Genomic DNA, 22,708 nt, shown 5'->3' with positions numbered 1-22,708 from the left:
AGCCACCACGCAGAGCCTGTAGATCGTGGGGATGTGCCCTGGGCTTGGGTGTTCATGGAGAACCTGGCCACCATTCCAATGCTCGGAGAGTGTGGAACCAGTGTTTGGGGAGAGCAGGGCCTCTACACAAAGGCTTAGAAGAGGTGGGCTGCTGCTCTATCAGGCACAATGGACTAAGCATCAAGCCACAGGTGGCTTTCAGATCTTGAGATCTAATAGAGTTTGCCCTGCTTGGTTTTAGAATCGTATGGAACCCATGACCTCTCATTTCCTGCCAATTTCTCCCTTCTGCAATGGGAATATTTGGTCTATGCCTGCTCCACCATTGTACATTAGATGCCGATAAGTGGTTTTCCAGGTTTCCACGTCCATCTGAAAGGGGAATTTTGCCCCAGGATGGACCATAACCATGACAGATTTTGCTGAGAGTTTATTCTTAGCATTGTTCTAAAATGGCATAAGGTTTTGGGGATGTTGTGAAGGAACTCATGTATTTTACATTTGTGAAGAGCATATCCTTTGGTGGTAGGTAGCAAGGGAGGACTGTTGGGGATGGAATCAAAGCTACGACAAAAGGCACGTTCAGGTCCCAACCCCTGGTCCCATGGGTATGATCTCATTTGTAAATAGGAACTCTGAAGATGTTATTAGTTAAGGTGTGCCCAAATGAATGAAGATCCATGTAGCTGAAGTCCTTATGGGCAAAGGAAACTAGACACAGGGAAAGAAGCCCCGGGGAACAGCCAGAAGCCAGAAATCAAAGGAAACTGGAACAGAAAAACAGAAGACGTTACTATGTGCATTGTCATGTGATGGAAAATCAAGGAACCACAGAGACTGCAGGCCAGCTAGAAGACACCAACCCCAGGAAGAAGCAAGACTTGTAGGCTCCGAAGTCTTTAGACAATACATTCCGGTTGTTAGTCACACCCTGGCAAGGTGTTTGTTTTAGCAGCACGGAAACTAAAACAGAACACTTGTGAAATGACAGTGGGAATGTAAAATGGTGCCATTTGGCCATTCTTCAAAAAGTGGAACATACAATTACCATATGACCCAGAAATTCTGTCCCTAGGTATATCTTGAAAAGAACTGAAAACAGGGACTCAGATAACTGGACAACAATGTTCAGAACAGCATTATTCACAATAGCCAAGGGTAAAAATGACCCAAATGTCTATCAGCAGGTGAATGGGTAAACAGAATGTGGTACTTATAAACAGTTGAATATTATTTAGTCATAAAAAGGAGTTTTGATTTATGCTCTAACATGGAAGGAACTTCAACACATTATGTTAAATGAAAGCAGCAAGGCATAAAAGGACAAATATTCTGAGTTCATTACCATGAAATAGCTAAAGTAAACCAAGCCATAGAGAAAAATAGTAGATTAGAGGTTACCAGGGGCCAGTGGGAGATGGAAAGGGCAGTCATTGCTTAGTGGACACAGAGTTTCTGTTTGAAGTGATGAAAAAGTTTTGGTAATGGATAGTGGTAACGGTAGTATAACACTGCAAATGTAATTAATGCTGCTGAATTGCAGGCATAAACATGGTTAAAATGACAAAATTCATGTTACATAGGTTGCCACAATACAAATAATTTTTTAAAAGAATTTGAGGAAATGGGATGGTTAGTACAAATGCTAACTTCAGACACAAGTCATTGATTTGTAATTTGGTGAAATATCCTCTACCTAAAAATCACAAGGTTAAGAACATACCAGGTAGAAATGTTGGGCTACTTTCAGTAGATGGAAAAAACCCAAAAAGACATCCACTGAGACTCACTGAATGGACATGTACTACCAAGCAGTCTGGTACAACTGACCACAAAGAGAAGACTGTGTTGAAATTTGGCTGACAGTGCACCTGGGAAAAAGGATACACCATAACAATGGATCTGTAGAAAGGCAGACAGACTCACTACCAAGATGAATGTGGAAAAGCTAAGCCAGTGCAGTTATTTTTCCATTGTTTCCACTGAAAGACCAATGAAGATATGCAGGATATACATACAGTATTTCTCTTTTAAGGTTAACATACTGAGAAGAACTTATCTTTTCACTGTTTCCACTGAAGGAATGATGTAATTAGGAAGAATATACATACATTATTTGGGGGACCACGTTTAAGGCAAACATATTGAGATAAGAAACTCGATAGAATCAGGGAAGCATATAATATATTTTTTGTAAGTTCCAAGATGTGTTAAGTAATAAATTGTTTAGATATTGCTAACTTAACAAAAACACTCGGGGGAACCAGATGTAGCTCAAGTGATAGGACTTCTGCCTACCACCTGAGAGGACCTGGGTTTGGTCCCTGGGGCCTCCTGGGAAAAAAGAAGAAGAGAAAGCATGGCTGTGTGGTGAGCTGAGTGATTGCACGAGAGCCCACGTGGCAAGCCAAGTGCCGCTGTGGCAAGTCGAGTGCCCACGCAAGTGCCCACGTGGCGAGCCAAGTGCCTGTGTGAGTGCCCACGTGGCGAGCCAAGTGCCCAGTGGCCACACAGGTGAGTCACAAGGAAAGATGATGATGCAACAAGAAAAAAAAGTGAGATGGAGGGGAGAGTCAAGGAGAAACACAGCAAAAACCAGGAACCGAAGTGCCACAACTGACAGGGAACCTCTCTGCACATCAGAGGTCCCCAGAATCGAATCCCAAAGAATCCTAGAGGAGAAAAAACAAGAAGAAAAGACAAAAAGAGAAATAGAGAGAGAAAAAGATACAGAAGAATACAGATTAAAAAAGGGGGGGGCAGGAGAAGGTAGGGAGGGGAAGGGGAAAACACTTGTATTTTTTTTTTAAGTAGATTAAAATAAAGAACCTCTCTATGATGGACATCATTGAATTTAGACAAACATTTGGAAAATAACAAAATTCTTTCCCATACATATAAGAAACTATCAACTTACATTTATTTCTTTTTTTATTTTTTATTTTTTATTTTTGTCTTTATTTTTTTAACGTTACATTGAAAAAATATGAGGTCCCCATATACCCCCCACCGCCCTCCTCCCCCCATAGCAACATTCTCCTCAGTCATCATGAGACATTCACTGCATTTGGTGAATACATCTCTGAGCATCGCTGCCCCTCATGGTCAATGGTCCACATCATAGCCCACACTCTCCCACGTTCCTTCCAGTGGGCCATGGGAGGACATACAATCTCCGGTAATTGTCCCTGAAGCACCAACCAGGACACCTCCAAGTCCCTAAAACGCCTCCACACCTCATCTCTTCCTCTCATTCCCCACACCCAGCAGCCACCATGGCCACTTTCTCCACACCAATGCCACATTTTCTTCCATTACTAATCACAATAGTTCATGAACAGAATATCGGTAAGTCCACTGTAATCCATATTCTATTCCTCCATCCCGTGGACCTTGGATTGCTTTTGTCCTTTCTAGTTTACAAAGCACTTTCACAAAGCTTACGTCAACAAACTCACACAGAGACTATCTACCAAGGTACAGAACAAAGTTGTGTTGAAACAGTCACCAAGGCACAAGCAGCCCTCAGCTCAGTCCTGGCTTTATTGCTCTCCTGGCTGTGCAACCTCAGGATTCAGTCACTCAAGTCTCTTCAGGTCACATTAACTTCAGTTTCATTTTGATCCTTACAATAATCATATGTGGCAGGTGGTGAAATAAATATCATCCCCATTTCACAGATAAAATACCAGAAACGCAGAGAAATTAAATGGCAGGGTCAAGTTCACCCAGCTACTGAGTAGCAAAGCCAGGACTTGATGCCATATCTAATATTCTGTGATTGTACCAAGCTTTGAGTCCAACGACATGAAAGTATAAATCTAATGGGAAGAAATATTTGGTTAGTGAGTGGAAGACTGGCATATATACATTGATTTAAAAGGAAATATGCAACGAGAATGAGTCACTCTTTCACTATGTATTGAATTAGATGCCAACCATGAAAATGGATACAGCTTCTCTTCAAAACGATCTAAAGTATTTTAAAAACAGGAATCTAAACCAGGAAAATCAGGGAAACGGACTTTCGTCCAGTGGTTAGGGTGACCGTCTACCACATGGGAGGCCCGCGGTTCAAGCCCCGGGCCTCCTTGACCTGTGTGGAGCTGGCCCATGAGCAGTGCTGATGCGTGCAAGGAGTGCCCTGCCACACAGGGGTGTCCCCCGCGTAGGGGAGCCCCACGCGCAAGGAGTGCACCCATAAGGAGAGCCGCCCAGCGCGAAGGAGGGAGCAGCCTGCCGAGGAATGGCGCCGCCCACACTTCCCGTGCCGCTGACGAAAACAGAAGCGGACAAAGAAACAAGACGCAGCAAAAAGACACAGAAAACAGACAACCGGGGGAGGGGAGGAGAATTAAATAAATAAAAATAAATCTTTAAAAAATAATAATAATAAAATAAACCAGGAAAATCAAAGACACACAATCTTTAAATCAAAGGCATCTGGTCTTACACATACTTGACCACTCTTAGCTTTTATTGATTGCTGTACCTAATACATGATACTAAGGAAGAATAGAAATAGGGCCAAAGTAACATACCCAAACCAGTCTAGGGAACCATTCTTAGGAATCCACCAGAACATCCTGCCACCCAACAAATTATAGATGTAACTCAACTTGCATAATAATGTTCCTTAAAATATAGCATGGAAAAAAATCCAATTTCATTGAATTGAATCACTGCCAATGCATAATGCAAAACTTTTAAAGAAATATTACATTTACGTACAACCTAGAATATTTTTGTTAATGGAATCACTATATGATGACAGGACTGCTGAATTAAGATTCATATATTATACAAGATCTATGAATGTTATAAATTGAATAAATTGTTAAGGGGATCAAACTGCAAGGGAATGGTCAGAGTTGGAAGGAGAGTTGCTTTTCTGGAAGAGCAAGTTCCAGAAAGGAAGGGGATTCCAAGTTAGGTAGGAAAGATAAAGGGACAGAGATCAATAACGAAAAACAACACAAGATATGAGCTGATAAAGAATATGACAGGTAAGTTCTATGGCATGTGCAAAGGTCCAGTGGCAGCAAATAGTGAAACATGAACAGGGAATTCTAAAATAATAGTGCTTTCACTGGGGTAAAGGCTTTAAAAAAGGTTCATCATGAGAATCCTAGGAAAGTGGACATTTTGCACAAAGGCTTGTACGTCAACACAGTGAACCTTATGGTACATGATGGATTATAGACATTGTAACAAGAAAATAAAAGGGGCTTTAGATTATATAAATGGTACATCAAAAATATCGGGGATTCCCATATACCCCAAACTTCCTGCTTCTACACTTTTACCCATTAACATCTTTCATCAATATGGTAATATTGGCTACAATTAATAAACACAGATTGAAGCATTGCTGCTAAGAGTGGTGTATAGTTTACGTTATGCTTTACATTTTGGACCACACAATTACCTATGTTTTGACAAGTGTATAATGGCTTGTATATGTCACTACAATATCACGCACAACTATCTGAATATCTCAAAAATAATAGGGGCTGAAGACAATGTGTGAGAGAAAACTATAAATTTATCTCAGTCTGATTTACTGAAGGAGATGTATTAATTCATTACTCTTTCCTTAACTGTAACTATCATGAATTCTAACAAAACTTCTATACCAACGCAATGGCTTGGTGATGAGGTAGTACTTGGGAATCCTTAATTTTACGCAAGACTGTCCTGTAAAACCACAAATTTCTAATGGAAATATTTTTTCAAAAAATTAGAAACTATAAACTATCTCTATGAGAAATAAAAGAGAACCTAAATGAAAAATATAGACTACCTAGATGAACGGAGAGATATAACTTCTTTAAAAAAAATTCTTTAAAAGATTTATTCATTTATTTATTTCTCTCCCCTTCTCCGGCCCACCCTGCTTCTCTGTGTCTATTTGCTGCATCTTCTTTGTCCGCTTCTGTTGTTTCAGAGGCACTGGAATCCGTGTTTCTGTCACCTTGCTGTGTCAGCTCTCCGTGTGTGCGGCACCACTCCTGGGCAGACTGCACTTTCTTTGGTGCTGGGCGGCTCTCCTTACGGGGCGCACTCCTTGCGCATGGGGCTCCCCTATGCGGGGGACACTCCTACGGGGGACACCGCTGCGTGGCATGGCACTCACTCCTTGCGCACATCAGCATTGCGCATGGGCCAGCTCCACACGGGTCCAGGAGGCCCGGGGTTTGAATCACGGACCTCCCATGTGGTAGACGGATGCCCTAACCACTTGGCCAAGTCCGCCGCCCAAGATAGACCTTTTTGATGGGCTAGAAACCATAATGTTATGTCAGTTTACTCTGAATTAATCTATAAATTTAACGGCTGCAATGAAAATTGCACTGATTTCTTTGGAGAAATTGACAAGTTTATTTTAAAACTGATAAGAAAAGGTAAGAGAGCTAGAATACCCCATGTGAGAATTAAATGAGAAAATGCATACGAAGCACTAGGCAAAGTGTCCAGCACTTGTACTAAAATAAGACAGTCAATAAATACCATAATTAAAATGCTGCATCTTAAAATCCTTACAATTTTGTGCGTCTCACATGTTAATGAGCACAACACCTGCATTATCTCCTTAAACGTTGTTTCTGAATCAGGAGGTCTGGGATGTTGCCCGAGACTGGGCATTTCTAAAACAAGTGAACACACATTTTAAAAATTTAAAATGAATTCCATTTTTTCTATTTTGTCACTTTCTCCTTTCCAAGTATTACAAAATATTTATTTTTGAATAAAAAATATACTTCTAAGAGAAATAAGTACGAGGCATATTCTTGCCCTAAACAGATTAAAATGTAGAAAAAACAACCTAAAAATCAACTGTCATAAAATTGGACTCCAATAAGCCACTGCTCTCAGGGCAGGTGTCCCTGCACTGGGGTGGAGGCGGCAGGAGTTGCCCGTGGAACCGGGGAAAGTCAGGAAAGCAGAGGAAGAAAAAGCCCATTCGGGTGGGGGGAAGGTGTGGGAAGGAGCGGAGGCTCCGTGGACCTGACTGTGTCACTGGCGGAGGCCTGTGGTCAAGTCCCAGGCCAGGTCTTGGTGTTTCTGGGCAGAGTCGGGCAGTTGGGGGGAGCCCCTGAAGCTGGTGTTGCCCAGCAACCCCTCACTGTGCTGTGGAATCCTGAGTGCTTAGATTTGGACTAGTTCCGTCAAGGCAACAGTTGGAGGACACTTGGTGGGAGAGTCTGACCACATCGGCTGCTTCACGCACAGCAGACCGTGTAGTTCCTTGACCCACAGCGATGTCGTCCTGGCTTGGTGACCTCGGCTCCAGCTTGGGACAAACTCTGGGCAGAGTGAGGGGCACCCTGGTTTCTCTCACTGGACAGAGGTCAAACTTGACAACAGGATTGCTAATGGAGGGCATGGAGGACGTGGAAGCAGCTTTACCTAACTCGAGCAGAGAGGAGAGCGAATCCATTCATTCAACCTTAAAATCAGCGAATGACAGACTTAAACACTGTGCAGACCTAGAAGAGAAGCATGAAGCCTCAGAGCTTCAAGGCAAGCAGCGATCTACAAGTTCCCAAAATGAATTACAAGAGGAAAATGTAGACATCAGTCACCTTAGAGTAGGACAGATTGTGCTACAGGAGCAGGTGCAGAATCTGCAGCCAGCCACTGAGTCTGACGTATCTCAACTGTATATAGTAAAGGGTGATCTTGAAGAGGAAAAACAACATTATCACAAGACAAGTGAAGATCAAAACCAGAGTGAGATTCAACTACTTCGGTTTTTAGAGGAGCACAAAAAGGAAAGGGATGAGTTTCAATACCAGCATGAGCAAATGAATACCTCACAGGCCCATCTTTGCTTAGAGAAGGATGAGGAAACAAGGAATTTGCAAGACACTATTGAACAAGCCAGAACCCAGATGCAGGAAGGAAGACAGAGAATTCAAACAGAGAATTTGGATATTTCTGTTGAAAAGAAAGTCAAGAGCCTCAAAATAGAATATGGAAGTGAAAGGCTTGATTTATCTAAAGGTGAAATTGAAATATTAGTAAAGGGGATAAAAGAAAGAGAATTAGAGATTAAAATTCTAAATGAAAAGAATGTATCTTTAACAAAGCAGATTGATCAGCTGTCCAAAGAGGAGCTTGTGAAACTAACTCACATAATCCAGCAGAAAGATTCAGAAATACAAGCTCTTCGTGCAAGAACCTCTTCAGCTCCCTACACCCAGGATGTTGTTTATTTCCAACAGCAATTGCAAGCCTTTGTCCTGGAGAGAGAACACGTATTAGCTGTTCTCAGTGAGAGGACTAGGGAAAATAGCCACCTAAGAAGAGAATACCACAAAATGGTGGACATAGTCTCTGACAAAGAAGCAGTCCTTAGGAAGCTGCAAGAAGAAAATAAAACCTTGTGCACTCCATTTGAAAGTAGTGAGCAGAATATGTTTAGAGAAACTGTGCATAATTTATCATATATCATTCGAGAAAAAGATATTGAAATAGATGCATTGAGTCAGAAATGTCAGACTTTATTGACTATTCTACATGCATCCAGCACTGGTAACGAGGACGGAGGTGTTAACAGTCATCACTTCGAGGAGGTATTACAGGAACGGGATAAATTAAAGCAACAAGTAAAGGAAATGGAAGAGTGGAAACAGCAAGTGATGACCACAACACAAAACATACACTGTGATTCAGCCCAAGTACAGGAGGAATTTCATCAACTTCAGGCTCAGGTTTTGGTTCACAGTGAAAATAATTGTACATTCCAAGGAGAGCGTACTGAACTAATCCAACGTTACGAGCAGAACGAAAGCAAACTCAAAAATTTTGGGAAGAAATTAGCACAAGTTCAGCACAGCCTAGGGCAGCTTTGCAACACCGAGGATCTTCTTTTAGGAAAACTTGATATTATTTTACCACAGCTCTCCTCTGGACCATCACCTGTTTCACAGTCAGCAGAATCTCTTAGGGATATTAAACCTGGTGTACTGAGGGAGCCTTCTAAATTACTTCAACAAGAGTTACAAGAGTTAAGAAAATCACTGCAGGAAAAAGATGGAACAATCGGAACTCTACAGGAAAAGAATCACAGATTATGCCATTTAATTGCTGCCACCCCAGAGCTAGAAGGAAAAGAACATGAACAAAATGATCCAGAAGTTAAGGAGATAAAGGACAAACAAGACGTTTTTAAAAAATTACTTAAGGAAAAAGACCTCTTAATCGAAGCCAACAGTGCCAAGTTCCTTTCGTTAAAAGAGAATTTCACTAACAAAGTGAAGGAAAATGAACTTTTAAGGCAGGCAGTGACAAACCTGAAGGAGAGAATATTAATTTTAGAAATGGACATTTCTAAACTGAAAGAGGAAAATGGAAAAATAGCAGAAACATCTAGGGTAAAGGAAACAGAACATCAAGCATTACAAGAGGCTAATAGCATGATTTCGATGATGCTGCAAGAAAGGGAGTTTCAGTGCCAGGCAATGAAGGAGAAGGCTCTTGTTTTGGAACAACTACTCAAAGGAAAGGAACAGGACAAGACTGGGGAGTTAGATCAGCTTTTAAATGCAGTGAAATCCATGCAGGAGAAGGCAGCTGTGTTTCAACAGGAGAGAGATCAAGTCCTGTTGGCCCTGAAACAGAAACAAATGGAAAACAGTGCCCTGCAGAATGAGCTACAACATTTACATAACAAGGAATTACACTTAAACTGGGAGCTAGAGAGCCTGCATAAGCATGTTTTAGAATCACAAGACTCTTCTACTCGTGAAGCTTTGGCTGCAGAAGACAGGGAGAACAGCCTAAGAAAGAAAGTCACAGCATTGGAAGACAAGCTACTTTCATCCTCTGATGCAATGACGGACGCAAGGCGTCAAGCCAGTTTGCAGGTAGCATCATTGCAGCTCCAACTGAATGCAGTCTCTGCACAGAGGGATGAAACTGCATAGCAGCTTTCCATCTCACAGGAACAAGTAAAGCAGTATGCTCTCTCCCTAGCCAACCTGCAGGGGGTACTAGACTGTTTCTAGCAAGAGGAAAAAGCCATGTATTCTGCTGAACTAGCAAAGCAAAACCACCTTGTAGGGGAATGGAAGACAAAGGCAGAAAACCTGGGAGGAAAACTTTCATCATTACAGGAACGTTTGGATGAGGCGAATGCTGCACTGGACTCAGCAACAAGACTGAGAGAACAGTTAACTCTGAAGGAAGAACAAGTTAAAAATCTTAAAAAACAAAATGCATGCCAAGAAGAAATGCTGAATGAGGTACAAAAGAAATTGACGAACGTACTAAAGAGCACGGAAGGAAAAGTGGACAAAGTCCTAATCAGAAAACTCTTTATTAGATACTTTCAGGCACCAAAAACCAAGCTTCCTGAGGTATTAAGATTAATGGGAAGCAGTCTGAGTATGAGAAAGGAGGAAATGGAAGAGTTGTTCACTGATGGCCAGGGTGCAGTTACCAGGTGGATGAGCGGGTGGCTTGGAGGAGGATCAAAAAGTGTTCCCAATACATCTCTGAAACCTAGTCGACAGCGTGTACTTAATAGTTCTTTCTCAGAACATTTTCTGAAATTTCTACAAACACAGTCTCATCCATCTGTGCCACCACCAAAACTTTCTGCTCATGATATGAATCTCCAAGATCCACCAGGAAGGACCCAACGAGCCACAAATGTACCACCACATTTTAAATATACAGCAGCGTCCAGAACCAGTACAAGAGCACCTGAGAATCCATTCTTAGCTCCCTGCTCTGCAGCGGTGCCTCTAATCAACCTAGCTATACTCGGAACTGGTGGGCCTGGGAATCTTCTTTTGAAACCCGTCTCAGACGTGCTGCCCACATTTACAGCTCTGCCATGCTACCTGACAACACCGCTGCAGTTATACTGAAAGACTCTGAAGCAACAGGCAATCAAGCCAGAAATGACTATACCACTGTGAAACAGGCAAGCCACCCTTAACCATTGTGTGTATATATGTATATATTTTATCATAATGTCACCTTGTAGAAGAAATCAGGTGTTCGTTTGTACCTGTACTGTCCTTATACTTAATAAAACTATCTTTATACTTTTAGAAATTGAAGGTGTCATAGAACAAGTGTGCCATATAATCTCCTTTTTTTCCCTCTGATTTAAACCCTTTTAAACTTAATTGTCTCTCTTTTACCATAATTGACAAAAAAAAAAAAAAAGAAGAAGAAATGCAAACAGCCATCAAGCAGCTCTTCATTTCCTTCTCTGATTATTTTATGAGAGACAAGCCCTATGCCTGGTTGCCCACAGCACATCTCCAGGACACAGTAGACTCTGGAGGGGAAGGCAGGGATCTCGGCAGAGACAGGCAGCCAGCTGTGCCATGGGGCAGGACCTGAGGGTCACCAGGGGTTGACAATGTGAGAAAGCACCTCGGCTGGTGCACCAAACTGGACAGTTCATATCTTCAGAAACGTAAGTTTTATGCTAAATAAACCTCTTTAGGACTTACTTGGTTGAACTAAAAGTGTAGGAAGAATTCCTGAGTATTCTATGCATTAGGCCTGGCTCCCAGTGCAGGACAAGGGTGCTGACATACAGGCTACAGGCCAGGGAGGACAGATGGAAGAGTGGGATGAGAGAGAGGGGTTACTGTCAGGGCCCTGTTTCCTCTCCTAGGAACACCCCACATCACCGTTCTCACTCTGATCGATACATACACAGTAACTCCATGACACCCAGGCAAGTGGATGTGAGAACCTGCTCCTGAAACTGCTCCCCCCAGAATTAGCACGGGGATCCCCAAACCCATGGTCCTTCCTCTCCTGACTCTCACTCCTGGGCTCCCCTCCCCCTGGGGCCCATCCCAGTGACTGCATGGCCACTGCCACCACCCTCTCGACTAAGACAAATTCTGTCTTGGCTCCAGGAAGACATGCCTGCCTTGTTGCTGTCATAGCCTCTCGATCCCCTTCCCCATTCCATGTGCCACCCCCTTGCAGTCCATCCATGGTCATCTGACCTGTATTCCCCTATCCACAAAATCCATTCCTAGAGCCCACTGCTACCACACTAGAATCTGCTTTATAAATTGGCTTTATGACTCAACCTGTTCCACTGTCTACACCCCATCTGCTTGTGGGAAATCTATGCCGGACTCAGGAGTTTCACCTCACCCAACTTCAGGGCCTCTAAGACCTTCCTGTCTGATACAGTGACACTCACGTGCAAAATGATGGGATTGACACAATGAAACTACTCCATTCCTACCCTTCATTGTACCAAATGGGTTTCTCTCATTAATATTATTATTCTCTGTGTAAGAAGAAACTCCATGTGATGACAATATTACAATAAATTATATTTTACCATGGAGAAATATCACTGATGCACAAAAGGCCAACTAATCTTTATGCCTTGGAATTTCTTGTTGGTATTAATCTATAGCTCTTCTGGCCATATTTTATATGTACACACAAAGATATGGAGATAGACAATGGGTCGCAGGGTCCAGCGTCTGTGCATGTGCAGGAATGCAGGCCAAGTGAGTTCCTCTTCCTTGGAAAAGGCTGAAATCACATAAACAGGTGAAGCACTAAGTATTTCATCAAGAGTCATTCATGGGTACTCCATGGGACAGTGGAAAGCTGAGTGCCCTTCCCAAGAAAAGCGAATGAACGTGCCTCTACGACAGAAACACCTGAGATCTGAGGGCTCAGTAGTCATCAGGAGAGAAGGCAAAGGTGGTGAGGCAGGGAGTGTGAGGCCAGAACCAGGTCGGTCCTTCAGGGAGCCCAGGAGGGGCTGGACTGAGTGGGATCAGGACCAACGAGCTGAAGCTCTTCCCAGGACCAGGGAGTAGAGGCAGGGAGGGGCCTTCCTGCCAGGGTCCTGGGCTTCCTCTCTCATCTCACCTCCAGCTTCAAGTCTCTGGCTCCCTCCCTACTCTGAAAATCACAAGCTATGTTCTTAGAGACATGCCCATCAGTGTGGGCAGAGCCTAGACTGACACTGAGCAAGGTGGAAGACATCATGACTTTCCCTTTTGCCTTTCTTCTGTGCCCTGGGAGCCCCAGCACGGCCCCCAGTACCTTTCCTCTACTGACTCAGAAGAGATATGAGGGAAATGACTTAACACAGGGTTTAACGGGATTCAGGAGAGAATGAAGAGAAGCGATACAAGTTAAAATAGTGATGACTACTTTCTAATACGGACACTGTGATGGTGATACATATCAGTGAATAAAGTGAATACCTGTGAATTTTACACTAGAAATGTTCAACGTTTAAGGTACAATTCAGGGAAACGAGTTGAACAGGGAGATCAAACATTGCCAGAAGAGAAGAGAAGGGGCTTGAGTTATGAATTACAGAGGTAGAAGAGGAAAACTGGGGGCATTCACTATCCACTTGGTAGTAATAGTTACACAGATATATGTATATATATTCCCTGTGTTTTTTATTGCAGTAAGTTATTCACGAGAAAAGGAATAGACTTTAATTAATTTTAAACTCTAATGTTCTCACCACGGGAGTGTTTGAGTAGGTGAAAGCTCTCTTGCACCTCTGCTCTTTTCATGGTTCCTTCCAAAATCCTCGAGTTAACTTGACCCATTTACCTGGAATTTCTACATGGTAATGAACTTGGTCAATGTGGACATTTTCCCCCCCAAATTTCTGAAAATGATGCCTATGAAGTTTATTCCATTGATCATTTTCTATTGTCAAGTAATGCTTTACCTGAAATTTTCCTTGCATTCTCCACAATTTCACTATTACCTTGTCAGTACAGATTCCCTTTTTTCATGTAAAGTATTTGTTGTAGGGTTCCATTGGCTGCTCCCACCCCAAAGACTATGACACTACTTCAATAGCACCTAAATTTAACACTGAGCCCTTGGGAAGGAATGAGATTTATCCAGCACTCCACTTCCAGAACCAAGCATGTTGCACTCTGCTGTCATACAACCCAATGATATTTTGTAAAGATTGGTTCTGAGAATGAAAACATACTGACGTTATAGCAGTATAAATAATTCTGAAAAGTCTTGAAGAACGTAAAGATTTTAAACTGAAGTAATCTAATACAGGAAAGACTAAATACTGGTGACACAATCCCGGCATACAAATGAAATGGCCTGCATTTCAACAGAAAGTTACTTTTTCAACAATTTATTCAAGGTAGAAATATGGAATACCTTGACAGAGCCAGTAGCAAAATGGCTGCACAACAAAATGACTTTTGAGTATTCTCATTGACTAGTGCCTCAAAACTTCTTCATTATGTTATTATTACTGATTCAAGTGTTATAAAATTTTAGCAATCTTGCCATAAATACAGTTTTTCTTAAAAAAGGAGGTTTGAGATCACTTTTCAGTTTCCTATAGTCATATTTTTCACACCCTTCAACGGCCTAGTGCTACAATTGCTAATTAATTAACAATGCAGGCAATTTTTAATACACAAATAGCTAATCTAAGGAACTGTCAGGTATTAGGCAACCTAATCCTGGATGGTATTCAGCGGAGGACAGTGGTGTTAGTCCTGCAGGACAAGGAGGACTTAAAGCATGAGGATCAACTCAGAAAATTGTTTCTGTCCAACTGACTTCTAGGAAATCGCTGATTGGTGAATCCTTTCCATTGAGAGACAATAACCCATTCACCAAATAGACACACACCAGGCTGCTCAATTCAATGATACCTGGGCTGGTATTGGGACGTCATGAGGAGAAATGTCCCATCCATGTCTAATTGCTCAATTTGAAAGGAAAAGTTAGATGTCCACTACATACTGCATCATTAAGGTTCACCTTGAAGGTGTGTGTCTACCTGGAGCTTCCTTTGCTGACATTTATCTTGGAGAAAACATGATTCCTATCACAGAGAACAGATCCAGGTTTCTGGATTACTCATGAAATCACTGCTTCTCCCACTCTCTACCAGGGATCTCTGGACCTGGGACTGTCGGTGACTTCCCACTGGTGGGCATGAATTTAAGCAGTGGTGAGACCATGGTCACAGCTTGTAGGTCTGCATAATAGGCCTGAACTCTAGGGGTAGCTTTGACTACACAGCACTCCACAACTGAGGATTCTCATGGCAACCTCAGGAATCAGCACGTCCTCCTAGGGTCAACTTTCCAGTCCTTCCATGCTCTCACTGTGCCATCTTCTTGCTTCTCCCCAAGGTAATCCTGTACACGATCACCTTCCCTCATTAACTGAAAGGATCTGTAATTCTAGAAACCACTTACATGATTAAGAAATTTCATATATCCTTCAAGTCTTTATTGCGATTCTGATCCAATTCCTCAAAAGAAATTATGTTCTCCTGCCCCATGCTACAGATGGAATTGGTAGAATTCATTGTCTTATGCTTTCTGCAGCAACTACAAAATGTAAATCTGATAGCCCGATGGTCTCTACTATAAAATCTTGGCATACCCTGTGCAGCTATGTCCCTCCTTCACTCTCCTTCTATCTCACTACCTTCTCTCCCAGGCTTCCATGATTACCACCTACCTCCAGATGATCTCCTTACTTCCCAAACTCTGCCACCAAAGAAAGAGTTTTCAGTCACCCAAGATATCTACACTATATCTTTTTCCTTTCAATTCAATTAAATAATATTATTGAATAACCATCTTAAAATATTTTACATTCAAGTCCATCAGGTCTAGGAACTGCTTTTATGTATCCATGTTTCAAGCTCAAATCATGTTTTTATTGCTATTCCCTTTGTGTGAACATGCATATATACATTCCTACATATTATAAAACACTACATGTATATTGTGGGATTTTTAATGCTTCAGAATGTGCTTGAAATTGTGAACAGAACATGCATTGTCCATCTCTGTAAAGGTCTCAGTCTGAGAATTTCCAGACAAAATTGGGACCACTCTATAGAGGCCCGTGTTCTCAAGGAAAAGGAGGAAGTGGGTAATCCTGGCATGGACAGAGGGGTATCATCTAAGAAACCTACTTTCTTTTCTCCATCTCACGTGGCATCAAGTAATAGGCCTGTACACTTAAAGACCTTTATAACGTATGATTCTATGCAAAGCCCTTTAATTTAATATCACATTTCTTATACACACTCATATGTACAGAGTGTCAAAAATACATAGTAGATATAAATGATAAAACAACAGAATAATGCATGATTTTTTTCATACAACGTGCACCCATGATACGTTAATTTAGAAACAATATTTCAGGCATGTAGAGTCATTCATTAGCATATTATTTTTCCCTAAGATAGACAATGCTTATAATATAAATGCATCATCAAGCTCCCCATTATAGTGGACTGTGATGCCAGTAGATGAGCAAAAAAGATCGTGTCCCCCTCCTCCTGCATGCTGCAAGCCACAGGTTTCTCAAGGCTGAGCTTGGCTGACAGTCCTCACAGAGGCCACACCTCCTCAGAGATGCGTGTGGGTGGAGTCCAGCAAGCTCCCACTGCCTGCACCTTGCCCTGCTTGCCCTGCCAGAAAAGGCTTCGTCATCAGTGTGACTTGTGCTTGAGGAGTAAGAGTGCCTCTTACTGGTAGTGAAGGCCCAAGTGCTCCTTCAGTGCCAAGCACAAAGGTAAAGACAGGAACCCCCTTCCAGAACAGGCTTCAGGCTGCTGGCTTTCTGATTCCCAGGTTCCTGGGGAGAGGCTGGGACATGAGGGGGATGGACAGTGCTGGGAACATGATCCAAGTGTCCCAGCCGTCCTCCCAGGCGATGCTTACCCACCTCCTAGGCCACTACCCCCAGGCCAAGCACGAGAAGAATTCACTTTTAACCCAGGCTATACTCAGGCTCTAATTCTAATCCCCTTCCCTTGAGCATTTCCTGCCTATTGAGGTACTGTATAAATTCACACCTGCACCTTCCACGAGGGGCCAAAGTCTCTTCAGACCCCCTCCATTCAGAGAGCTTCCCAATAATAAACTTCTGCCTGCCTGCAAGCCTCAGTTTCTGAGCCCAAGTGAGTGCCACTTTTTTCTCAAACAGGCCCAAATCAATAAATTCATCCTGACCCAAATTTCTTTTCAGACATCTCAAAACTGTAGCTTCAAGAACAAAACCTTCTTTCTCCACAAAATACTTAAGGGCTTAAAAACACTCTAGTCCAGATCCCTGCCTCTTATGAACATTGAAAGAGTCATACCATGGGACGATATTTTGGATGACTATTGCAAACTCATGCTGAAGCCAGCTAGTAAGACAGGGAGTCAAGATTCAGATCTGGAACCTGACAAAGAGTCCACGGGGAATTCAGTAACCTCAAGATAGCTTCGGGACCCCACAAACGGTTCTGCCATCCAGAAGACAATTTCCTCCACAAGCCAGGAGAAGCCCAGGATATTCCACAAGGACTTAATAATTGGGCCCTCCTGGGGGACTGATGGGAGAGGAAATCAATCAAAACAACAAACAACTGCAACATGTCGTACCCTGCCGTTAGCAGTGTGGAATAATTTATAGTTTGGACGCAAGTGCCAAGCTCTCTTGCGCTCTTGCCTTCACCCTGCCCCAGTCCCGGTGCTGGGTTGCCCTGCTCCTGCCTTCTTCACCCTTCTCCCGCTGAGTTCTACCACATGGATCAACATGCAAGTCAAACTTGGACACTTATAAACTATAATGGGAAACTGTAGTCTGTAACTCAGCCTGCTTGATCACTTCTCAGCATCTTTCTCTCTACCTGGGACCTGTGATCTGTCATTTTCTCCCATTTCTCTTCCCACCCGACCTGAATAAATTATTGGCTTAACTCAACAGATGTGCTCTTCTTTTTTCCCCTCGATGTGCTGTTGAAATTCATTTCTGCAGCTCAGTCAAGAACCTAGACAAAATCTGGTAACAATGCCATGAACTGTCAGTAGCCTCTTGATTAGTGGAAACAGAGGGTCCTTAAGGTCCTTGAAAATAATCAGAGGGCAGAGTCACTTTTACAACTCCCACCGGAGAAGATAGCTATCTTACATAGAGATGGGGATTCTCTCTCTGAATGATGAGATCATTCTCCTTGTAAGAATTTCAAACAAAGGGATGAGAGGTCACTCGTTGCTGATGGCAATCTCCTCATTGATTGTAGAAGTATTCTGCCATCTATGCCATCAACTCACTGATTAAAGTCCAGGAAAGACCCTTATATTGAAATTAGCTCACTGCTTTCTTGACCAAACAAATGCACACTTCACCTGATTGAGCTGACAAAGTCTACCCATTACACCAACTGAAAATGGGCAAGGTAGAGACTTAAATCTTGAGGCTTTTCATATCCTGCTTGAGCCCTGAATCTCAGCAGAGGTGCAAGAACACCTACTCTCCAGATCATTGAATTTGCCCAGAGCAACTAACAAAATGATCCCAAAAAGCAAGGAGTATCTACAACTGCAAGCAAAACATTTCCTTCATCTGCCCTGTAAGATCTAAGCCTCCATGCTCTCTGAAGGAGAGCAAGCATCACTATTCCACACTCAAGATAGAGGAATGAACAAACATAAGGAAGGATGCAACCATGGACCAAAGTAGATCTTGTATCATTCAAATCACAGAAACTTTTTAATGCTGATGCAACGGGAAGTGGTTACCAGACTTTCTTTCGGGACCGGGAGAGAAGAGAAGTTGGAAATCAGGACATTTTTAGGGAAACTGAATTGTTCTGCATGACACTGTAATGATGGTTATGAGTCTCTTCAGACCCCCATTCTACCAATACCTATAAAATTGCATGCTGAAAAGTGTGAATAAAATGAAAACTATAGAGGATAGAAGTAGCAGTGCGACACTATTCATCAATTCTAACAAATGTAACATACAAATGGAAGAAAGTATTCATAGGGGAAATGGGAGAGGCAGACAGGTAGGTTATACTGAGAGCTGTCCCCTTGGTGCACTGATACAAAAGCTTTTACTGAAGAAGACACATGGAAGAGGAGGGAGCTCTGTTTCATTTCATCCTGGGGCCATGGGGAGAGAGGAGTCACTCACCTGTCACTTTGCAGCTGAAGAGAACAGAGCAGCTGAGCAGCTGAGCAGGCCTGGAAGGAACCAGCCCTATGACAGAGACTGAGGCAGGAAGCCCTGGGAGCCCAGGCAGAGGTCTCCTCCCTACGGCTTCCACTCGGGGCAACTGACTCTCATGAGAAAACATTGAGCAGGACTCTTAGGGCCTTGTACCTGTAAACTTTACCCCAAGTAAATACCTTTATAAAAGCCAACAGACTTCTGGCACTTTGCAACAGTACCCCGTTGGCTGACTAATACAGCTATAGTCTTATTTTTTTTCATATTAACAAACTTATGGATTAGGGAGAGTGTGAAAAATGAGAATACTCGGAAATAACTGGTGTTGTTGTGAACTGGCCAACCGTATTTCAGAATATTTTGGCTGTTTCCAATGTGTTAAAAATAAAATTTTCATACATCTGGAAAATATCATGTGCTGGCGAGCATGTTCATAAATAATCAACATGGGATGAATCTACTAGTCTCTGACAACTTCCATCTTGTGTTTTACACATCAGTTTGCAAGGAAAAACACCTTTTTCCAGAGCTCTGCAGCCACCGTGCTCTGCTACAAACAATGATCTCAGTCTTCTTTTCATCATTCACCAATTAGGGCAGCCAATCCTCCTCACAACTTCTGTATGTGAATTTTAAATAAATGAACTAGAAGGGAAGCTGGCCATTATTAAAATCAAGGAAGTTTTTCTGTTTCCAGCTCATTTCCAGTCTCCTAAGCCCTAAGGCTCTGACAGGGAAATCATTAGTAACTGGCCTCCCAGCCAGGGCCTCACAGGCGGGCTCGGTTCAAGCACAGTCCTGATCAGCACCCGCTCCTTCAGTCCTTTCCTTGACAGAAATACCTGAACACAGACATATCCATGGGCCACAGATCTGTTACTAGGGTTGTCCTGATGGACATACACCTCCCTGGAGACATGAGATTCCTATGGCTGTTTTGAAGAGGATAAATTTTGGAATCAAAACAACACATATTTCCATCCTTAGCATTCTGGTATTAAGTCTGAAATAGGATTCACTGCGCCAAATCATGGTATTTATAGGAATGTATCTCCTCTACCGACTCTAGGAGAGAATCTCGTTTCAGCTTCCAAAGTAGGGTTTCTTGAATTCTCTCACTCATGGCCTCTTAGGCCATGTTGAAAACTGATGTAATCAGTCTACTTCAGCAGTTATATTGTCTTGTTATTGTCCTGCAACCTAATATCCCTCTCGTCCTCAAATAAGGACACTTGTCAATATGTATAGGGCCCACTGAAAACTCCAGGAATTCTCATCTCAAAATCTTGAATCATACCTGCAATGACCCTCATGCCATATCAGCCATCATTCACAAGTGTCTTGTTGAAGGACCTAGATATATTTGGGGCTACATATTCTGCCTAATACATTGCCTTGGTGGACAAATCCTCAAGTGTTACCTTCTCAGTGGTCATCTTATTTTCTAGTGTACAGTAAATATGTGTGTTATTGTGTGTGTGTTTGTCTTTGATGTTTAAATCATTTTTCATAGGCACACATGTGATCCATCTGGGCCTCTCAAAATGTGTGTATTGCTGTTCTTTATGTTTGTAATCTGGAAGTATGTAACGAAGAAATTGTGGAAAGAGCACCTTCTGAAGCAGAAGGCCTCTGTTAGTCTGGTGTATGCCCACCGTGGGTAGATATCCTCGTCAGCCCATGGGGAACAATGTCCCAACTGAGCTTCCCCATAGCTAAGAAGGGCTCTCCCACCTGCACACGAGGACCCCTGCTTCCAGGGTAAGGACAGATCCAGAATGGGAAAGTTTATGACTCTCTTCTCTGTGAACTGGGTGTGTGCTCAGGGAGATCATCTCATGGACTTGGAACTCCTGGAGTTCATAAGTGTCTTAGGGATTGGTGGGGATCGAGATGAATGGTGAGTTTTCAACTCACTCATTGTGGCAGACCTTGTCCTCAGGTGTCCTATGTCAGGTACAGCAGGGGGTGTCCAGCCCACGTCAGGTGAAACGCTCAAAGACCCTTTTGTCACCTCACATTTTGGTAGGTTCTTCATCACAGCGAGTGTTCCAACTAAGTCTGGATCCATCAGTCCTGAGAGTACCATCACGGTGGATGAGTGGCACTGCATTCAGTTCTACTGCCTACTCCAAACCTTTCTACCAGAGCAGAACATCTATGCCAGAGATATGCCGAAGAACCAGCTCCTGTTTCAGCTGAGCTCCATGACTGTCTTGGAAACAGCAGTGTATCACTGTTTAAGAATCACTGTGAGAGAAATGTAGTGGGAATCCAGGTACCAATGCCCCCCCCCCACAGCTGGCACAATGGGGATGGCCACTAGGTGGAGTGAAGGATCCATGAATCACTGAAGCCCATCTGATGAACCAGGGCAAAGAGAGCTTAAGTAGGACCTTCTTGAATAAGCCTGGTTATTTCCTCTCCTTATAAAACATCTTACCAATAGCGTCTACCTTTCTAAACTGTATGGGTATGTTTGCAGGTGCTAACTTAAGTATATGGGATAATGTGTTTGATATTCTATATCAATATGTATGTAACACAGGTTATTCTATGCACATTTCCATGGGTTCATGTGTTTGCATTAGCATGTGGGTAGCTACGGTTTACTTGTGGGAAATGATATGTGTGTGTCTGTGTGTGTCTAAGTTTCTTACTGTGGGAAAGAGTGTGGATTAACTTGGGTGTAGTAGTGTACATGAATCTTACTATACGTGTTAGGCTGGGGTGGTTCTACTGGGTGTCTGAGTTGTGGGTTAGCGTGTGATTGTGTTAGTGGTTTACGGCAATGAACATATGTCATTTATGGATCCTAAGGTCTACATTCTTATGTGTTTATGTGGCTGTACATTGGTAGATGTGTAAGTGTGATTATGGTTTTGCGTCTTTTATCCCATTTCTAATTCGATGATTTGACTAAAGGACAGGACCATATGTTTCTTCATGATAATTCCTAAATTTCCAAAAAAAATTCACATGCTGCGCAAGTATGCCTAAAAATCTGTAAGTTGTCATTTGATGACATCTCCCCAATGGATTTTCAAAATTTCATCCCTGGCATGAATGCTTCTGGTTTCCAACTACTTTGTTTCTGCGCCCTTGGCTCCATGGCCTCAATTTCTCCTGAAACTTGCCTTGGACTCAGTCTTCCTAATCTCCCCTTCCACTGATAAACTTCTGGCCCCTCGAATCCATGTGGCTGGGTCCCCCTTTCACCTGCTTGGCTAGAGAAGCTGGACTCCATGGTTCCAAACGCTCCCTCGACCTGCAGCAGGTCCTGACCTGGCACTCAATAAAGTTGAGGCCGCCAGCACTTATCCATCCCACCCTTGTTCACATCCCTGGACACGATGATCTTCATGTACCCTTGCACCTACCCTGTACCTACACTTTGATTCAGTGATCTTGGCCTTCCCCTCACCTTCTCTTTGACATGATCCCTGAGGTGCATCTTCTTGACTTCTACCTGCACGAACCCTGGTCTTGAACTATGGGCTTGGTGTTACTGAGACAAACTTACCATCAATCCTGCGTTTCTGTACAGCTGTAAGTCTGATCTCCTACATTCTTCTCTCTAATATGCGTCCACACGGCATATCTTCACTGGTTTTGAGCATACAGGCTGATGGATGTAGGTGACAGCTAGAACTGTCCTTGGCAGGCATCTTGGACAGGGATGGCTGAGCTATAGCTGTGAGTTAGTATGGCTACT

At 42.8% G+C, this 22,708-nt stretch overlaps 1 pseudogene; it reads left to right on the top strand.

Annotated features, from left to right (window-relative positions):
* The first annotated feature begins 7,262 nt into the window (after positions 1 to 7,262).
* On the top strand, positions 7,263 to 21,260 carry LOC131280771 (thyroid receptor-interacting protein 11 pseudogene; annotated as a pseudogene).
* The last annotated feature ends 1,448 nt before the right edge of the window (positions 21,261 to 22,708 follow it).

This window comes from Dasypus novemcinctus, chromosome 12, assembly GCF_030445035.2.
Source record: "Dasypus novemcinctus isolate mDasNov1 chromosome 12, mDasNov1.1.hap2, whole genome shotgun sequence".
Taxonomy (NCBI): Eukaryota; Metazoa; Chordata; class Mammalia; order Cingulata; family Dasypodidae; genus Dasypus; species Dasypus novemcinctus.
This window is presented reverse-complemented; position numbering and strand designations above follow the sequence as displayed.